Below are 21,640 nucleotides of genomic sequence, written 5' to 3'. Positions count from 1 at the left end.
TTGGGGATTATGGGAGTTGAAGTCCAATAACACCTGAGGACCTAAGTTTGAGAATCACTGGTTTAAAACAACTATTGAGCTGACTTTAAAGACACAACCTTGTAATGCTGATTATGTACAGCATTTTTCTTCAGTAGTAAACAGTGTTTCACCATATGAGCAGACATGGGAACTTTATATTATAGATGTTTTCAATTATTTGAGCCATGCAAAATAACAATACAAAGATCTATATATAATAAAAAATAAGGCTAAATGTTACAGGATCAAATACTCTTACAATGAAAAATTGAAAATTAAGCTCCACTGCCTGCACAGCAAACAGCTCTCCTTTCCAAAAAGCCCCTATTACACTTCGCTACTGGTGATGCTGCTGCTGCTGTTGCAAAAGCAGCTGGTAACAAATTTGTTAATGCCCTTCAGTGGGGAAGGTGTCTTTTGAGTAGTTGAGCAGAGCTAAGTTCCAGTTAACACCAGTGGCAAAAGTTCTTGTACGAACAGATTTTCATCAAATAATGAGGAAGAATCTCAAATCCTCCCACCCTCAAGCCACAAATACAAATTATAGATTCTCACACTGTGATTGTTGATACCTTCTTTTTAGACCTTCTGCATTTAGACTGAAATCTAAGAGCAGTGATTGGCACAACTCCTCAAATTCAACAGGTACTTTTCACATGCATAATCTTAAAAGTGAAATAAAACAGCAAGTTAAAATAGGAAAAAAACTGGAAGACCTGGTGTAGTGTAGTCTGTAGTGGCTAAGAGACTGAGCTGCAAATCCAGGCTTCCTTGGTTTGAATCTCACCTCTGCCTTGAACTCAGTAGGTTGCCTTAAAAGGCAAGCCACTCACTCTTAGCCTCTGCTGCAATATAGGGACCCCTTGTTTACCTTTGGGAAGGAGTTCACAAACTTGGGCCCTCAGATTTTGGACTACAACTCCCATCACCCCAGTCACAAGGTCTGAAGGAGGTGATGGGTGTTGTAGTCCAATAACACTTAGGGACCCAAATCTGAGTGCCTTAGGGCCAACTTATATGTAACACTGACATCCATTATCAGATCATCCAAACTTTAAAGAAGTTTTTACTTTAAAGCAGCAGCAGGGTGGAGGCTCTGATTTTGATTGGTGCAGCTACTCTGGGCAAGGGAGTTGGTTTAATAGAATTCTAGATGGCGTGAAGGGAGTGGTTCAGGATGGCCAACCCGAGGTGCTCCAGCTGTTGTTGGACTACAACTCCCATCATTCCACCTGCAGATTGGAAGCAGGGCTAAACATTTGTGGCTGGGAATGATGGGAGTTGCAGTCCAACAACACCTGAGCTGCAGTCCAACAGCACAGTCCAACAACAACAAAGCCAAGTTTGAGAACCCCTCCCTTGCAGGGTTTGTTGCATGGATTGTATCAAGACCATATGCATGAAGTGTATTTGCACACTCAAAAAGTGCTATACAAAAGCTAAGGACGTTTATTATTGGGGACAGATAATTTGAGATACCAATATCCTTTAACCTATGCATGAACTCAGTTCCACCATTTCTGTTGCTGAAGATTCCTGATCTTTGAGGCAGGTTGTAAGATGATTGGAATGGGAAAGGAAGGGCTAGTGTGCGAATGGCATTACTCTGCAGTATAGTTGCACTTGACATCCCTTAGTCCATTCAGTGGTCCACATCAGCAGATAAAAGCACAGACATCAGGGATTTTGAGGACTGCTGAGAAACATATGCCCCCTTGCATTTTTGCTGGGGAAACACTCACTTTCCTTTTAATCTGCAAGTGCTGGAGAAAAGCTCTCCATTTACTTTACTTCCCATCAATAGTTAACTGCTCAGGTGTCACTGCACAATTTCTTCCATCTAGGCCTTGAAACTTTGTAAACCCTACACTGCGTATGAAGTCTTTTCACAGACTGGGTGTGCGTGCAGCCAAGACGGAAAGAACTGACAATCCCAGATGTCATGAGAACCAGAGGAACAAAATGTGGCTTCCATGGTAGATCAGCAGTCATATGCAAATGGCACTATATCACAGCAGGGCTCTTAAAGAGCTGATCTACTCTTTCTTAATGGTTTAGTGCACAATAATAACGTTCAGTCGTGCAAGTGACAGGGATCCATGTTGTTTGATAGCAGGGGCCAGCCAGATTTGTTCAAGTGCTTTTATATTCATCCCGGACAGTAGGTGGCAGTAGAAGAACATCCAGACAGAGGATGCCCTGGAAATAAATCTAGAAGTAGGATAGAATCTAGACCTTCCTTACTCCTCTCCGCCCAGCTTTAGAGGTGATTTTGTATCTTCCTGCTTTTCTCCATTTTGGCTCTGTGCATCCATGAGGCACGACCAGTGCTTTAATTTAATAATTACTACAAGGATCAGAAAAACAGATATTTCTGTGCCGGTTGAGACGCAGGTGGCTGAGTCATATCTTGTCTATTAGAGACATGCCAGGATGCATTTCATGGGTCATAGTCCAGAACTGAACAGCCCACCCCAGTCAAAATCTTACTGGAAAACAACATTTTGTTTATTTCAAGCCGTGGCAATTAAAACATGAGGAAATGTTGTTTCCACAGAGCTCAGACAAATAATTTGATTTTTCACTTTTAAAAAATCCAATACCACATCATCCCAGTTGACTTTGTAAATATATTTCTCCTTGAGGGTTACCGTGTTTCTGATATTGCCTATAGGAGTCTTTCAATATGCAACAAAAGTTTATGTTGCATTGGACACTTGCAACACAAAATGTTTCAGAACTAAATGTCAGGGTTTTATATTGAGTGTTTGTGTGTGCCCATAGGCCTCTTCTATAGAGCACTGGCTTTGAAATGGTGACCAGGAAGTCTCTGAAGTTAACGATCCATTAAGAAGAAAGGGGGTTGTTCACAATGGTGCTATATTTTCAGACTGCTTGCAGAATCTATACAATAATAGGGAAGGGACTTTGTACAGTAAAGGCTGTCTTCTCAGTTAGATCTAAAGCTTTGTTTTGTGCAAGTAACGTCCAGAGTCTTATATCAAATTTGAGAATTACAATTACATTAAATGGGACATATCAAGCATTTTTTGGCGTTCAGTTCATCTAGTTTTGTCCAGAACCAAAAATAATGATTCTTCAGGTTCTTGGGCAAAGGTCTTTCCTGGCCTTGCTTCTTGACATGCTTTCTAAATGAAAATGTCAAGGATTGAACCTAGGGCCTTCTGCATGCAAAGCATAAGCCTGTGCCCTAATGCTAAGCCGTGAGCCCTCTGAGCTAGGGAAGTTGACACAGTAGTGCAATGTAGAGTGAACATATGGGCGGGGAGCCAGATAGTGACTACACATGCTACCCCCAAACTGTGCATGTTCAGGGCTGGCCCTAGGGTTTTTGGCACCCTAGGCATATGTTTGACTTAGGCGCCCCCTCGACCCCCAACCAGGAAGTGTGGAGCCGCGGCAAAACTTCCGGGCAAAATGCAAGATGCTGGCTATTACCTATAAATCCCTAAACAGTTTAGGCCCTGGGTATTTAAGAGAACATCTTCTTCGCCATGAGGCTCACTGTTAAGATCATCTGGAGAGGTTCGTCTGCGGTTGCCACCAACGCATCTGGCAGCTACTCGGGAACGGGCCTTCTCCATTGCTGCCCTTGGACTTTGGAATGTGCTCCCTGCTGAAATAAGAGCCTCCCCGTCTCTGGCTACTTTTAAAAAGGCACCGAAGACACATTTATTCACCCAAGCTTTTAATTAGATTTATAGTTTAAAGTTGTTGTTTTTTAATACTGGCTTTTAAATGGTTTCGCTGGTTTCCCAGGGTTTTTAGCTGTTTGAATGTTTAATTGGTTTTATTCTGTTTTTATAGTTTTGATTTTAATTGTTAACTGGTTTTAATTGTTTTAATCCTGTTGTATACCGCCCTGAGCTATTTTGGAAGGACGGTATATAAACTGGATGAATGAATGAATGAATGTTTTTTAAAATGTTTTAAATTATTTTAATTGTTAATTTATTTGATGTTTTAAATTTTTTTCATTGTAAACTGCCCAGAGACGCACGTTTTGGGTGGTATAAAAATATTTCAAATAGATAGATAGATAGATAAAAACTTGAGCCCACAGCCTGCTCATTTACGGGGCTGAATAATCAGCCCACATGGATGACCAGCGTGTGACTATCCTGCACAATGGGATAGAGTTCCCAGTCTATCATGGTGCATTTCAGAGCTAAAAAGATGCTGCTGTTAACTTGGAAATCCAGCCAGAGACCATTTCTTTTTGGAAATGAATGCTGAGGTAGGCAATTCATATTCAAGAGAGGGAGTGCAGCTTATAAGACCAGCTGTTTATTGGCAGCTGAGGAAAAGAAGACTGTGTCTTTGGGGGTGCAGAATATGCAGGCCCTTTGGGGATCAGGGTGCAGGGTGCATTGTTGCATCTTATACCACTGTGTGGTACTTTGGGGGTGCAATACAAGAGGGAGAGAAAGAATAATTGGCAGTGCTATATTCTTTCATTGTTGATGCCCCCCCCCAAAGCTGGTGCTCTAGGTGACTGCCTAGGTCTGCCTAGTGGACAAGCTGGCCCTGTACAGGTTCAGTGTACCGTCTGCATAAGAGGCTATACAGAAGGACCTCGATATTTGTGGGGGTTCCGTTCCTGGCTGTAACTGCAGATATGGAAACCACGAATATCGAGTCATTGGGGCTATGGGATCACAGGGGTTAAGTTCCTGATTGTTGGGGAAATGATAGAAAATGATTTCATTTTTTTTAAAGCCATTTTGAGGCTCCAAAACACAAAATGGCGGCCGGAAATGATCTCCGCAGCCATTTCTGGCCACCCTGACCTGCGGATACATGAGGTCGCAGTGTCCCCCCCTTTTTCGGTGTATGCTGAGATCAGGTGTCTTTTACCTGACTGCAGATGCATGAATCTGCATATGATGAATCTGCTAATATTGAGGTCCTCCTGTATGAATACAAACAGTACATCATCTGTGTGTTCAAGAACCATGGGTTTTATAGGGGTTCCCATTGGCACATAGATTTGTGTATGTGGTCTGTGCACACAGTGAGCTCAGTGAGCTGATGTATGACTTAGTGGCAGGACCTGTTGCTGTGATCACAATGCCCACTGGACACACTTTGATAATCTTCATAGATCTTAAGAGTTTACTTAATCATGGATTTATTTATTATTTATTATTTATTTATCATATTTTTATACCACCTATAATCAGGTCTCAAGGTGGTTCTGGGTCTTCATATATTATTGCCCAGGTGGCATCAGACTAAATTTGTGGCTACTTTTCATATATTCAGTACTTTTAGTACTTATCTTCATCTTAATGCAGCCTTGTGAGGTATAGTTATTCCTGTTTTGTGAATTTGAGAGAGATAATTGCTCAGAGCAGCCACACATTTAAGATCATATTTGTACAGAGTGCACAAAAGCCCTAACTCTATAATGTATACTGTACATTCTGATTTTTGTGGTGAACAGATCAGGCAGCTGGAGCCTACATGCACTGGGCTGTTAATGCATAGGCCCCTTTGCAATCATGATGTCTGATATGTGAGTATTCAGGTCAAAATGCATGCACTAGAGGAGGGTGGGATGACCCAACATGATCCCCCATTGGACTGAATGTCTCAGTAAGACATAATTACTCATAAAGGAATGCCTGGTGGAAATGTTTTGTGTGACAAGAGACCTTGTGAATTGGAACTGTTGACTAGTTTCTGGGATGTTTATTGAGTTTTGTACCTTCTTCATTAGTCCCTTTGCTTATATTCAGCATAGACTAGAGTTTCACTTTTAAATACAGTGTCAAGGCTCAATGCTGTCCTTTTTATTTGAAGCAGTTACATTTGCTGGTGCTCACTGACATGTGAAATACACGCTATTGATGGTCCTATGAGTAACCCACTCTGAGTTGCATTGTAAACATAGCTGAATACTTGAAAGCAAGGGTAACTAGCTAGGAGGGGTGTTCAAAAAGGTTCTTTTTCTGACATATATGAACAACTCAGATCTGTATATTTTGATGTTTATTTTTCAGTGTAATCCCCCTTGACTGCAATATGCTTGTTCCACCTGTGCTCCAATACCTTTCTATCCCTCTGGGGGGAAAAACGTATTTTTCCCCAGTTGTCCAGCCACCCATCAACAGCAGTCATGATCTTGGAAGCCCATGAAAATTTTGCCCCACAAAGGTGCTCTTTTATTCAGGGAAACACATAAAAGTCACTAAGGGCAAGGTGTGGAGAATAGGGAAGGTGTTCAAGTAGTTCAAATACTGAATTACGAATGGCAACCATTTCAACGTTGGTGGTGAGGCTTGGTGCATTGTCTTGAAGAAAGAGCATGCCTCATCACAACCTCCCATGCCTCTTCTGCTTGATCACTGCACAAAGTTGACCAATTAGGTTGACATAATTGCCAGTAATCATGGTCCAGATAGTCAGCCATGAGGACATCCTCAGCATCCCCCAAAATAGAAGCCATCACTTTGCCTGCTGATGTCACAGGACAGAAGAACTTCTTGGGCAGCAGTGATGAGGTATGCTTCCACACCATGCTTTGCTTTTTGGTCTCAAGATTCACATGACGGACCCACGTTTCATCCATCACCATGATCCGGGCCCAAAAGCTTGTTGGATTTTGATGCAACACGTACAAATTGGCTGATGACATCTGCAAGCGACATACCTTTTATTGCTCTGTCAACATTCATGGCACCCATCTGGCATTCACCTTCATCTTCAAATTGTCAGTCAAGATGAAATGGACACTACCAATTGAGATGCCCACAGCGTCAGCAATTGTCCTGACTGTCATTCTCCTATCTTGCATCACAAAATTATGCACACTGTTTATGCTTTCCTGTGTGATGGACATTGAGGACTGTCCTGTGTGTTCTCAATCTTTACATGATTCTCTGCCACACTTGAATTCTGTCTGCCACTTCACAACAGTTGAATAGATCAGTGCATTCTCCAACCATGTTATCGGCATGAACCTCCTGTGGGGGACATGCCCTTTAAGGACAGGTACTTTATCACTACGTGGATTACAGATTTATCTATTTTTTGCAAATTGATTGACTTGCCTCAGACCATGTGCAGCAGCAGCAGCAGCAGCAGCAGCAGCAGCAGCAACAACAACAACCCATTATGTGCAGGAAGATGATATTTGGGGCAAAAAAAAAAAATTGTGCCCTGTGGTTGAATACATGTTTGTCAGAATATGAACTTTTTGAACAACTCTTTTATGTTTTCTAGAGCTAATGTGTACCATCATAAGGACCAGTCTTTTAGAATATGAGTATCTTCCAACCCCAGGAACAAGATGAATTACTGATTATTGGTACTGGAGGAGGAAAGGGGCTGGGGGTGGGAGGGAGTGGGAGTTAATGTTCTCTCTATTTTTTTTTCATGTGCAGAATGAGTTTTGTTCTGGGTGGCAGTCACAAGGCAGTGTGTGCACACGTGCATTCAGAGTGGGGCCTTCCTGATTCAACTTGAGTGCGATCTAAAATTGAGCAGATCTCCAAAAATGTGTGAGTGTGCCTTAGAGGGCACACTGCTGGGAGTATAACTTCTAAGACTTTCAGCCTCAGGTATGAATGTGTCCCCCGTGCCCACCCCCAATACTGATCATCAGGGATCATCTATTCCTAGGGTTGCAAAATACCTATATTAGGTTTGTGATGTGAATGTAAAATCTACACCAGCCAAAACATTCATTCATGGTATAAATGCTTCTCCTCTCTGCTGTCTCTTCTGCATGAACAACGACAAGACATGAACCTAAATAGAGCCAGAGAGAGTCAAGGGTGTTTTAAGCCTCACATGTGGAAATGGCCTACATCTTAGTCCCTATCAGAGATGCAAGTTTTGGACGGTATAAAAATATATTAAATAAATATCACCTGTTGCTTGGATTGGTGCAGCTCAGTGGGATTCTAGGACTCCTCCAGGTGTGACATTTCTTCCGTGTGTACTATGTTTTTGTTCTGACAAGGCAGGAATCACTTCAGTAAAAGAATGGGGGGGGGCTGGGTTTTGAAATTAACCAGTTGTCAGGCAGATAGAAGGAATTATCAGACCACAGATGAAAAGCTTGGTTTAATCTGATTTCTAACTAGAGATGGCTGAGCCTGTAGAGGATGCAGGTTTCTCTTATAACTGAGCTTAAATTTCATGACAAAATATGCTGGGCTGCAGCTGTGAACCTGTCTCACAGGCTGTCTGGCATGACAGTGATAACAATTAAAAACAGTAATAACATTGCAAACTCCTTTTGTGAGTATTATTGATGTGTAAGACTCTTGCAGCAAGAGTGTATTGTGGGCTCCATAAATTACCCAGCACTGCACTGTGGAAGCGGAACTGTTGGGTTTTTAAGATTGTTTTAACTGTCTGGTCTTCTGGTTAATTTAATAAACCCAAAGGTAAGTAGGTAAAAAAATTTTTTTTAGTGAAGGAGGATTTTAAAAAGGGGGCAGGAATAGAATGGGGGGGAAATCTCTTAATTAGGATTAATTGCATCATCCAGCAAGATGACTAGTTAATGCTCTTAATGCTGTGCAGTGATTGGACCGCTGGGAATGCCGCTGTCTTGTGCCTCAAGTGAGATGTCGTAAATGAAGGAAATATATGAGGCCTGTAAAGGGGAAATATGGAATATTCCTGGTTAGTCAGAATCTGTATGTTGACTCAAAGATACAGCTAGTTATTAATCATTTCTATAGCATTTTAACAGGTGCTTTAACGTGTTTGTTAATATGCTGTGACATAAATCTATATACTCATACAAACAATTAGCAATAGCAATAGCACTTACATTTATATACCGCTCTATAGCCGGAGCTCTCTAAGCGGTTTACAATGATTTAGCATATTGCCCCCAACATTCTGGGTACTCATTTTACCGACCTCGGAAGGATGGAAGGCTGAGTCAACCTTGAGCCCCTGGTCAGGATCGAACTTGTAACCTTCTGGTTACAGGGCGGCAGTTTTACCACTGCGCCACCAGGGGCTCTTTTCTCATTCTTTTTAATAAATAGAGATCTAACATTAAAGATGGTACCTTGCCAAGAACTCCCAGCGACTCAGAGCCAAGCAGGGATATGAACCTCAGGCCCAGCTGAGTATTCTAGCTCTGGGGTTCCCAATGAGGGGTACATGAAACCGTGCAGGTACCTCTGCTTATGGGGCACTCAGAGCCTTCCCACCTCCCCGCCTTAGTGACAAATTATGAGGATGCAGGTTTTTTGCTTCCTGATCAGAGGACTTGGCTATTACAGTCACTGGCTTATTTCCAGATTGTTACTCATGAGTACTGCTGTTGAAATTATTAGAACAAGTTTATGGGAGTACTCATGAACAACTTAATCTGGGTATAAGCCAGTGACTGTAGTCTCTCATAACTGTAACATTTAAGTGTGTATCCACACACACACAAAAAATTATTATGGCTCTATGGTCACCAGGAGTCGATACCGACTTGATGGCACACTTTACTTTATCTGTGCTGTAGGTTTAAGACAGAAGGGGCACACTTGTTAAAAAAGGATTAAACCCCTTGACAGTAGGGCACAATGGCTATCATTACCTAACTGAAACAGAGAGGTTACTAGGAGGGTAGTTAAAAGTGGCATAATGTTAGTACTTGAAATCACAGAAATGTAGAGCTGCGTGTTCCTTTAGCATATTACATTAATTTAATCCTTTTGCATTACAGAGAAATTAGGACCAGTAGGGATGACTCCATCCTGGTAGGTGAAGTTAGACAAATAGTATTGCCCAAAACACACCCATTGTGACATCAGTGAAGGACATTTCGACCTGCTCTTGGTGCATCCTCTATGGTGTTTATGTGGGCTGTTCATCTGAATAGCCCCTCTACATGTGCTCCAAATACCTGTTTAAACATAGTGGCCCAAGTGTCCTGCAGCAATACAAGGGCAGAAGGAGGACTGTACGCTCACAGTAAGGCTGGAGAATAGCTGTGGCAAAGGCTTCTTCCACAATCAAGTTTGTGCAGAGGAGGAGGGAGAAGCAATTTTTGCTTCTTTCCCCTCCCTCCAGAAGCAATTTTTGCTTGAAGAAATATGCCCTAGAAGGTTGTGCATTTCTCAGGGACATATTTCTAGAAGCAAAACTTTTGCGGGGAGGCAAGGTAAGCGAAAATCACTTTCTCCTGCTTCTCTGCATGCTCCCAGCTGTGGAAGAAGCCTTCACTACATCTATTTTCCAGCTTCTCTGCAATCATGCAGCTCTTCTTCTGTCCTTGTACTGCTGAAGGAATATGTGGGCCAGTATTTCAGTTTACACATTCTTCATGAATTATCACTGGATATGCGTTTGTGAGTAGACCTTTTGAAATTAATGGGACCAGTTAGTTATGACTAACTGGTCCCTTTACTTTCAGTGGGACTGATATATGTAACTTAGTCTGGCTGACAACCTTTGTCTCTGATTCTCATTCTGATCTCTAACAATGGGGATAAAAGTGACTTACAGCATAGGATTTTTGTGGTTAAGGAAATAAGGTAAAGGGAAATATGGTAAAAACCAAAAGCACATTGCAGATTAAATGTGCTGTGATGTATGCACAAATGCCAGTTGAGCATATATTTTTTGGTCACACCGAGCTACCCTGAAGGAGGTGCAGCTACAAGGAAGAGAAAAATGGAAGATGATGCTACTCTGTGTACTCAGAACAGAGCCCCATTTCATTCTCCTGTGAGGTCCCCTCATAGCTCTCAGTCAATGAAGTCATTCTCACAACTGGGCAGACAGGCAGGGTGGCGGGTAGGTGGTGGAGAAGCCTGCAGAAGCCTGCTTTCCCCGAAATGATAGCTGAGCTGTGCACGTTGCATGTGCAGATGGTCCATCACTGTCCCAGGAAGTGCAGAGGCCAGGATGCACCATTCTGGCCCCTGGAAATCCTACAATGCACCGCATGAGTGCATGGTGCATGGTGGGGATCCCCCAACAACGGGCAGGCACCTGTCAGTGTGTCAGCATTGGATGAAAACAGCCAGTGTTGACAAACAGTCAGGTAAATGCAGTTAAGTGAGTGCTTGCTACCTTAACCCCATTTAAGAGGTGGGCTCCCTAGGCAGATTTGCTGCCAAGGTGCCGCCAGGAGCCAGTCAGCTCCTGAAGTTCTCACAGGTAGCCAAGCCTGGGCTTAGGTGCCCTAGCCCGGTCTTGGTTGCTCATGAGAACAGCCTCATTTTCTGCTCATAGAGGTAAGCAGATCCCATTGAATTCTGTGAAAGATATTCATTGAGGCTATTCTCACGACTGTTGGAGGCCCGCCCCGTTAAATGATGTTAGTGGAGCAAGTGCTCCACTAGCCCCATTTCCCTGATTGTGCGTCACCATGGCGCGGCTCGGTGCTGTGGTGACACAAGGAGACCCCCGACCAAGAAGCTCCAACAAGCCTCCTGCAAGAAGCTCCCCCAGAATGTCCTGCACACTGTGTGGGGCATTCTGGGACTTCCGGGGGCCAGGTGACCCCTGATCCCCGCCATCCCAACCAGCTCCGTGATGGAGCCTATTATTGTGTGGGCAGCTGATCCGGCCGCCCAGGGCTAGCAGCATGATCGTCTGTGGCTGCTCTCCCTGCCAAACCCTCCTTGGCTCTCCATACTGCTCATGTGGAGAGCCTCATTATGGTGTTGCACTTGAGGATACTGTTGAACCTGTGTTCTTCTCTGGAGATTAAATGCACTAGTGCCTAGAGTTTTTGTCCCCAGCTCACTAGGGATGTGCACGAACTGGTTCGCAGACCATGTTGGAGTTCTGCAAACCGGTTCGCTTGTCCGGTGGTCCGACAAACCACCGGTGGGGGGTTTTTGCTTTAAGGGCGGCGGGGGGGTTGTGCTTACCCCTCCCCTGACTTTTCCCCGTCCGGCGCTCCAGTTTTTGGCAAAATCTTTGGGGTGGCAGCGTTCCTCCCTGCCACCCCTGCTCCCTTGTTGTTCTCCAAAACCAGAAGTAACACAGGCGCATGCGCCCGCCGCTGCTGCGCACGTCACGCACATCACTGTGATGTGCGTGGTGCGTACACGTTAGTGGTGTGCGCGGTGGCGGCCACATGCGCCCATGTTACTTCTGGTTTTGGAGAATAACAAGGGGGCAGGGGAGGCAGGGAGGAATGCTGCCGCCCCTAAGATTTTGCCAAAAACTGGAGCCCCACCCTTAAAGCAACCCCCCCGGCGTCGGACTGTGCCTCCGTGGTCCGTGCACATCCCTACAGCTCACCTATTTTATCAATAATATTTTCTCTCTCAAAAGTTCAGTGAACTTCTGTGGCAGCAAATAAATGCAACCCACCATACCAATGGGTACTTTGCACAACTAGGAGTAGTCAGTTCTTTGGAAATCCTCCTATAATCAGCTCCGGACTATCTTCATTGAGTATTCCAGTGTTATGTCAATATCACTCCAGATTGTATATGGTAAATAATGGATAGTAACCTCTTCATAAAACCATCCCCTTCTAATCAACTTCAGCCTTTGGTACCAAGTGTGCAGGCTGTATTTAACCCCAGCGACCTACATAATTTCAAGATGATCATACAGTAACATAGGGGTGGAAAGCGGGGGGGGGGGGGGCGGGATTCAGTGAGCCCAGATCTATGCAGCACAGTGCACAGTATCACCAGCGCAGGAGTGCATCTGTAATAGCCCTGCACCGCTCTTTTGGAAGCCCAGCAGGCAAAAGGGAAAAGCCTTCCCTTGGAACCCGAAGGAGACTAATTTGAGAAGTCTCATGGATTTCTTCCTGCTGCGGTTCTAAGCATTCTTGCCCCTAGTGACCTAATTATGTCACCTGCATGCTGAACAAAAACTTTGTTCTTAAGCAAGACTGCCACAAGGCATGCGGGCTTTGTAGTGAAATTCCCCGTAAATTGGATTTCATCTGCCTGCTTTGCTACAAGCTGCTGACTTCAACAGTTTATCTAAGGTTAGAAAGCTCAACTGGGTTTTTGTTTGTTTGTTTGTTTGTGGTTTGTTTTATTCCCCCTTCCAAAAGGCCAAGGAGGCCGTGATAAAACTCATTTGTCTTTTTAATCTTTGCCTTGTAATTAGGGCTGAGAAGAGTGGAGAATTAGATGCCAAGCCAGCCAATCCCCTCCTCCTCTTCAGAGGTTCTCTAAGCCTGTCACTGGGCCTCGGGAGAGTTTAATGAAAAGAAGGGGGAGATGATCGAGGGGTAGGGTAGGGGAATAGCTGAGCAAAAGGAAAGATTTAAACACATGGTTTTTATCTAGGTCAGCAGGGAAACACTCCCATGCCCCAATCCCTCGTTCACTCCTTAAAATACAAATTGAACAGCTAATGATTGTTAAGGAGAAACTTCTGATGTACTTTTCTTCCCCTGCACCCAGCATATGACTCCTGAGAATTTCAGGATGAGCCTCCAAGGACCTTTCTGTCTTCTTTTATTTGTGAATAAACGTTTCTGTAAATGTCTAGGGTCCTGAGCTTGTAAGACTGAGCTGTGCAATAAAGCTGCTTTGAGGTGCAAAATGTGAGTTGAAGTCTGCACAAACCACTAAAGATGGCATAATGTCCCTATAATGCCAGCTGGTATGATGTCTTATTTTGTGGAGATGCTAGTGCTGCCGTTGATAAAGCCAGTCCTCAGTGCTGATTTGCCGAGGCAACTGCTGATCATTACAGACCACTAACTTGTCATCTACCTGCTCAAGGAAATGGCTGGCCAGCAGCTGGAACATATTGTATCTATGTTAAGCCTGTGCACAAACACAGAAGTCGGACTCGGATATGACCCCATCTAATCTGATCGCACAAATGTCAATTCGGGGTCCTTTGGACCCTTCTGTATGTCAGGATAGGGGTCGGAGTTAGACAAACCTTAAAACATGTTTTTAAAGCAACCATGGATGCTCACTGTGAAACCAGAAGAAACGTTAACACCAGAGAGTCTCGAGGGAAGAGATGTAACTAGGGATGTTCACGGAACCTGCTGGCCTGGTTTGGTTCAAGTCCGGACCGGACTCAAACCAGACTGGGCCAGTTCGGTCCAGCACCCCCTCGAGCCCCCCAGTTTGGTTTGGTTTGGGGGGGGTTGTGGACCTTTTATAAACACTTAAAAATGCACTTACCCCCCCTGGGGGAGTTGTGGGAAATAGTGGTGGGGGTGCGTGGGGGTTCCCCCTCCCCCCGCCAGCCTAAATGCAGCCCAAACTGGGCCTCTCGGGCGCCAATTGTGCAGACACGGCTGCCTCCAAAATGGCTGCCATGCCGAGGGGGAAGGCCTGAACGGGCGAAGGCCCGAACAGGCCAAAGAGCCAGCCTGTTTGGCTAGTTTGGGCTGCAATGAAGCCAGTGGGGGGAGGGGGAACCTCTGCAGAACCCCGCTCCCCGCTGCCACCTCCCACAACTCCCCTGGAGGGAGTAAGTGCATTTTTTAAGTGTACCAAAAAATACGTCTGCGAATCCCTGAACAGTCCAGGGGTGTTTGGTCTGGGGTCGGACTGAACAGGAGGTGGTTCGGTTTGACTCTGAACCATCGAACCGAACCGGCTTGACATCAAACTGGCTTGATGTCGAGCCAGTTTGCACACCCCTAGATGTAACACCAGAGAACTGCAGGAGAAACACAGAAGTTGGCTGCTTGTGAGTGAAAAATTGGCTTTAAAACTCTTTAAAGACTTTTAAAAAATGAAATATGCATGGGTGCGCAGGAGAGAAGAGGGGGCAGAAGATGGGGTTCCCTCCTCAGCCACAATTGCTGAAAAGAAAAAGAGCATTCTCACTGCCATTTGGAGCTCTCGAAAGCTCCAAATTTCTATGAAAGGGGTCTGAGAAGTCCGATCTGAATTGGGCTGGGCAGGTTCAGGTTTGGACTCTCTCTGAACCCCTCCAATTTCAGTAAACTCAGACCATGTCCAGTGTTACCGATCCAATTTTGCACAGGTCTAATATATGTATCTAGGATCTACATCCAGGATACATACAGTTCACAATGCATTTCATACAAAACAGATATTCTTCAGGAACTGGAGGTATATTGTATACCTCCGAGACAGACTGCAGTTTCCAAAAGTAGGCTCCATTTCCTATATTTGCTATCGCCAAGCTTGTTCTGTGACAAGAACCCAGAACTGCCTCTCACTACTTAAGGTTATCTCTAAATTCATGACAAGTCTTTACAATAGTAATTGGTGATTGTGTTCCTGCCTCTTGTCAGTCAGCATATATGCTTATTGTGAAAACACACACACACACACACACACACACACACACACACACACACACACACACACACCTTGAGAACAGAGCTGTATATTTTCAAAGGGATCATTCAAAATAGCTCTGAATAATTTGAAGACTGCATCACTAATTTAGTGCTTATTTGCTTTGCTAGGCTTCAATTCAGTGTTGCCATAATCCTAGTTCATAGGATGTATTCTCCTTTTGCACCTCCAAATCACAGAATTCCGTGGAAGTAAGTCCCCTTCATTTCCATGGAATTTACCTTAAGTTTGTAAGGGAGTCATGATCCCACTACTTGTCCCTATGTGAGACACTATTGAAGATGAGGGGGAAATCAGTCTGTCTTGTCCTTATCCACTTGCCTGGTCCTCATTGGTGGCCTGGAATGTCTGTTTGGTAAGTTGTGGGTCCTTTTTCTTTTAAAAAACATTTTGGCTGTGCCTCAGTGGGCAGTGGTGTATTCAGCAGCACCTGAAAGTGCCAATAAATTTCCAGGTAGCCAGCTACTGCTTGTCATCATTTTTCTTTGCCATAGTCTAAAATGTACCATGAAATGACCCTATGTCACGTCATAGACACATTTTCTGGAACGTGGAGGCAAAAAAAAAAAAAAAGATCAGTGGGTGCCACCTGCCCCAGATGTCTTCTCCAGGGCTTCCAGGTTCTAAAGCCACTTCTCAGCAGCTCCTGGAATCAGAGGTGCACCTAGGTAATTTTTAGGGGTGTGTACGGTCCGGAATTCCCCCCGTCCGGCATGGGGGCGACTGTTACTTTAAGGGTGGTGGTGGTAGTACTTACCCCCCCCCCCCGCCGCTCTTCCCCCTCCGGCGCTGGTCCTTTGAAAAACCTTCTTGGAGCGGCAGAGTTCCTCCCTGCCGCCCCTGCGCCCGTCGTTGTCCTTCAAAGCCTTCCACGGTGTAGACTCTGTAGAGCTAGCGGTGCGCATGCGCCTTTCATGGCGCGCGCTTGTTTTTGTTGCTGGCGCGTGCGCGGCACATATATCATGTATGCAGCGCGCGCGCCAGCGACAAAAACAAGCGCGCACGCTGCGAAGGGCGCATGCGCGCCGCTAGCTCTACAGAGTCTACACCGTGGAAGGCTTTGAAGGAAAACGACGGGGGCAGGGGCGGCAGGGAGGAACTCTGCCGCCCCAAGAAGGTTTTTCAAAGGACCAGTGCTGGAGGGGGAAGAGCGGCGGGGTGGTGGTGGTAAGTACTACCACCACCCCCTAAAGCTACATGCCCCCGCCCATCCAAACCTCTGGACTTCCGAACCGGTCTGGAGGTCTTTCACAGTGTGCCCGGACCGAACCATGCACACTACTAGTAATTTTGGAGCCTGGACCTAAAGGCCTTTGGAGGCCTCCCTGCCTGCTGGAGGCCCTCCCCCACTGCAAGTTAAGCATCATCTCCACACACACACCGTGACACATGCGTGGGTCCTCACTCCCCTCTCTATCTCTAAAGCACCTGGCACAGATTATAATCACACTCGGTTATCCAGTGCAGTGCAGTGCAGGCCAGCAGCGACCACATCACCCAGGACAGAGAAAAGAGGATTTGGGGGCCCCCAGGGGGTGTGGAGGCCCTGGACTTGGACCCCGAAGTCCAGGAGTAAGAGTGCCACTGCCTGGAATTGTTGATAAAATATTCAGTGGCCAGATCCTGCTATTTGTCATTTCGCCCTTCTAGAATGTTCCAGAAAAGCCAAGAAATTTGATCTGCCAGGAACTCTAGAGAGGGAGAAAATGGTGACTGGCAGGAACTGGCCACTAGAAACATTATCATCACTCTCTGGTGTTGCTGAAAGCTGCTGCTGTCTGTGTGGTGAAACAGTTAAAGAAAGAACAAAGGCTTGCAAGACCACCACCACCGCCACTGGTAATTTCCGGAGGTAGGAGAGTACTCCCACCCCCCCAGTTGGGTTACTTTTATGACGGCTGGTCTAAGAGGGGATAGCTGCTTCCTCCACTTTACCACTACTACTATTTATATAATGCTGTTTGATTTAGCAGGGTTCTTCTTATGTGAGGAACTGACTAAGGCAGAGGTATAAATTAGTTAGCTCTAGTTATGCTAAAAAAAGTGTGAGCTCAGTACATTGGGAAAAAGTGACACCATTTGCAGATTTCTACTTATGGAGAGGCAGAGGATTTAAATGCACAGAAATCTGCAGGGTGATATTAACCTCTTTTGGTCTCTGTGCTAAATAATTAAAATGAACTAGCTAGCCTTAAACTACTGTTAGCACACCTTATTAGTGCTCTGTCCTATAACACTGGCTTAAACCTTTCTGAATCCCAGTATGCCTTATTAAATTTTAAGTGAATGTGGCTTAAAAAAAGAGATAGTCATTTCACCTCTTTTCTTCCAACTGGTACTCTACAAAGACCTTTAACCCTTAAATACGTGTGTGTGTGTGTGTGTGTGTGTGTGTGTGTACATATACACATACATAAAGTACATAAATACACAAGAACATTGCATCACTGGCAAACAAAGGTGAAGGGTGCTAGTATAGCCGTTTAGCTGCACCATTTTGGGATCTCAAAAAAATATTTGGCTGAGGATACTTGGACTTGTCTCTGAGGATACATGGACTTGTCTCTGTCACTCTCACTAGAGCAGAGCAAGCACTATTCAGCTCCTCCAAAACATCAGGGAGTAGTCCAAGCCTGGCAGCCAGACCCAACTGCTATTCTCTCACTAGCAGTGATCTCAAAGATTCCTGTAAACTTCCTGCTGACTAGTGGGGGCTAAGATCCCCAAATTCCATACATTTTTGTCAATTTAAGATTCACAGAGGCAACTGTGGACAGTCACTGTATGTAATCATGGCTGAATGGCAATTATTATAGCTAACCAGGTGCTTGATCCTTGCAAATGAAGAACTCTCAAGCTACATAGTGAGCAGATTCACATGGTGTATCTGTTGCTGGAGTGTACCATTTCAGAGATTAGCTAAGGGTTGCACTCTACCCTCTCATATTCAAAAACCCTTGCACATACAAAACTAACCATAATCATAGTTGCTGATGGTGATGATATTTTGTAGGGATGTGCAAAATGTTTTGAGCTCAAAATGGACCGTTTCAAGTGTTTTGAGCTCGAAACAGACTATTTCAAGTGTTTTGAGCTTGAAACAATATGCACTTAAAATAAAGGGCCTGTTTTGAGCTCAAAATAAAACAGCCCCATTTTGAACTCAAAACATTACAAGTTTTGAGCCCCACTTTGGTGGGCTGTTTCCCCCTTGCTGATTGGTTTTCTTGCACTGGCTTCCAATTGGATTGAGATCTCCTTTCTCCTTGGTTGGCTTGTTATTATACAGATCAAGTGTTGTCATGGGCAACTGTGCCCCCATTGGCTGGGGGAGGGGGGGAAGGAAAGAGGGAGGAGGGAAACGGAACAAAAAAGGAGCGAATTTCAAAATTTGTTCAAAGGGCCTGGGAGGCAGAGAGAGCCTTCAGTGTGCCATTGAAGAGGATACATCAGGAAAGGAGGGAGGAAGGAATCAAGGAAGGTTTGATTTTGTGATTTTCTTTTCTCAGCACTGAGTATACTATGCTGTGCTATTGCTGCTGTATTAACTATCTGGTTTTGCTGGTTCTCAGCTTGACAAAGGCAGAACTTGGGTGCCTGCCTGCCTACTTTGAGTTGTGGTTTGTTTTGTTTGTGAGATAGTGTTATGGCAAGAAATGGACAGTGGCAGCTCAGTTTTCTCTCTCTGTAACATTTTCTTGGTGATTGCTTTGAGATGAGCTCCTTGTCTGGCCTTGAGACTGACTTGTTCTTCACTCACTGTTCTGCAATCTACATTCTGAGCCATTTTTGGAAGGGCCGTATAGAAATCGAAATAATAATAACGATGTCTGGATAAAACAAACCAGTCAATAACACCTGTCTGACTGTGTAAACAAGAAATAATAATTCTGTATTGGAAGGTGTACTCAGTCAAAATGTGGCTGAAGACAGGGGTGTCGCTATAATTGAGCGGATGGGATCAAAGAGCTCCTGAGGGCCCTCTAGCTCCACCCCTCTCTATTTGTTTCATTATCTCCCTCACTTCGAGGGACCCCCGAGGAGAGGGCCAAACACGGGCTACTTCTGCTCTAGCTACATCCTTGGCTGAAGACATTGTTTTAGTTGAGTTTATGGCTATGCTTGCTGCTAAGGGTGCTGCTGTGGCAGCTGTTGTAATGAGTCATAATTGTGTGTGAGAGAACAACTTGTGCCATGATGTTACTGCAGTGCAGGCACCGTGGCTGACAGTGGATTCTGGGCCAGTGATTCTTTTTTGGCCATTTTTGGACTGTGTTTTTAAAAGTGTGTGTTCTTTGTTGGGATGGATAGATTCCCTTTTACTGTGTGCTTCTAACTTGCAGTGTTTTGCAAGGCGGGGTCACAAAATGCATTGCAAAATGCAATGCAAAACTTGTGTGAACTCTGAGTGATCCTATGGGGGTTTGGGGGGGGAAAGGTTAAAAATTATTAAATTTGCTCACTTGCTCATTTCTTTTGTGGGTTGAGTGGTAGGTAGCATTCATTATGCCCTACCACACAACCTACTGTGTTTTCCTTAGGAGCTACTCATGGTTTTTTGAGTTCCCTATTGTTCCCTATGGCCAAAATGCTCGAAACTTTTCAAGTTTGTTTCTTTGAAACATCTGGCTTGGCTGCTGTTTTGACAAAATGTTTCAAGCGTTTTGCATTTTGTTTTGCGCTTGAAACAAAACACAAAATCCATTTTGTTTACATCCCTAGTGATAGAGCCAGCGTAGTGTAGTGGTTAGAGTGCTGGACTAGGACCGGGGAGACCTGAGTTCAAATCCCCATTCAGCCATGAAACTAGCTGGGTGACTCTGGGCCAGTCACTTCTCTCTCAGCCTAACCTACTTCACAGGGTTGTTGTGAAAGAGAAACTCAAGTATGTAGTACACTGCTCTGGGCTCCTTGGAGGAAGAGCGGGATGTAAATGTAATAATAATAATAATAATAATAATAATACTGCTGTGTTGGGAGGGTATATTGTTGGTTCTCCTTTTTAGAAAGCTGCAAATAAAAATCTAATCAAATTTTGTAGTAAATTTTTATTGATCTGTTTTGCAGATCCGATCTAAACCAGAGTCCTGAAAGCTCAACTTTCCAAAACCTTCATATGCAGCTGCCTGAGTCAGGTCATTGGCCTGGAGCTTGATATTGTCTGTTCTGAATGGCACAGTCTCTCCAAGGTCCCTGGCAGAAGCCCTTCTCAGAACCTATCTCAGAGATCCTTTAACTGGAGATGCCAGAGACTAAATGTGGAATCCTATACTTGCAAATAAAGTGCTCTGCCACTGGGTGATATTACAACATTTCCCCACTTCCTCACTGCCATCTCTAGTGGCAGTGTTTCCTGCATTCTTGTTGCAGATCCCTTTAGTCTTAATAAAGTTGTGGCCTCTATTTAATTCCATACCAGCTCTCATATAATCATTCTAGGTGTGTGGGCAATTGTCTTGCCTCTCCATAATCTTTTGCATTGCGGTGTTCCCTACATTCATTTTCTGACAATCTGGTAACTGGCACATGCACACACACACACACACACACACACACACACACACACACACACACCTCTATCTATCTCCCTAGCTGGTGGTATTCTCTGTTGTGTTGAAAATGGTTTGTAAATTCACTGTCTAATGGGAGTAAAGGTGCCTTTTTGGGGCACAATTGCAGTTCTGCTCAATCTATTTCCCTATATGTCATTATGACAGAGAAACCTCAGGCAATTGCTCAGTAGATTCTTTGCTTTTTCTTGTTTAGTGACAAGTCTAATTTTATCTCAGCACTTCTGGAATGTATTAGAGTAAAAACTGACATTAAAGGATGCAGCAAGAGAAATTGAAGTGACTATAACTCAACTAGCCTGTGGCAAAGATCTATACCTGTGCAGCCTAGCTTGCTTCTGACACATCAGTGTTGTAAGGGGAAGAAGGAGGGAATGTCTGAGGTTCTTATTCAAATTTTCCTCTATGAGAACACAGTAATTTAGGTAGAGATCGCCAGGAGGTTCATATTTTAAAGGCCATACTCATGGGCTCATTCTTTGTAGTGTTGAGACTAAAATTTCTACTGGAGGTGTTCAACTCTTTCAGGTTTGATTCTTAAATCCATATATCCATAGCCCCTTTTCAGTGGTACAGTCATGTAATTATGGTGAATGAACTAAATGCTGATTACTTGTATGATGTATCTGGACAATTCTTTTAGGACAGTCTCATCACACCAGAACACACAAGCACAGAGAAGCATAAAACTCTGTTATTGACTCTGTGGGACATTTCACACATTTCGTTTTTAAGTGTATACCTAAGTGCACATCTGAAAATAGAAAGTGTGAAATA

General features: G+C 44.3%; 1 protein-coding gene and 1 long non-coding RNA gene across 7 annotated transcripts in view; both read left to right on the top strand.

Annotated features, from left to right (window-relative positions):
* The window catches only part of LOC128344493 (uncharacterized), a 33,144-nt gene extending 12,443 nt beyond the window's left edge, over positions 1 to 20,701 (top strand). Inside the window, exons 1-2 of one of the 2 annotated variants that reach the window (XR_008315885.1) lie at positions 16,841 to 17,145; positions 20,361 to 20,701. This is a non-coding gene — a long non-coding RNA (uncharacterized LOC128344493). Of the gene's footprint in view, positions 1 to 16,840; positions 17,146 to 20,360 lie in introns of those variants that run through there. The other variant, XR_008315884.1, reaches the window with a different exon arrangement.
* The window catches only part of TAFA4 (TAFA chemokine like family member 4), a 230,744-nt gene that overhangs the window by 127,108 nt on the left and 81,996 nt on the right, over positions 1 to 21,640 (top strand). The window lies entirely within an intron of this gene.

Source organism: Hemicordylus capensis, chromosome 2, assembly GCF_027244095.1.
Source record: "Hemicordylus capensis ecotype Gifberg chromosome 2, rHemCap1.1.pri, whole genome shotgun sequence".
Lineage (NCBI taxonomy): Eukaryota > Metazoa > Chordata > Lepidosauria > Squamata > Cordylidae > Hemicordylus > Hemicordylus capensis.
Note: the sequence above shows the minus strand (reverse complement) of the source record. Positions and strands in the feature narration are given on the sequence as shown.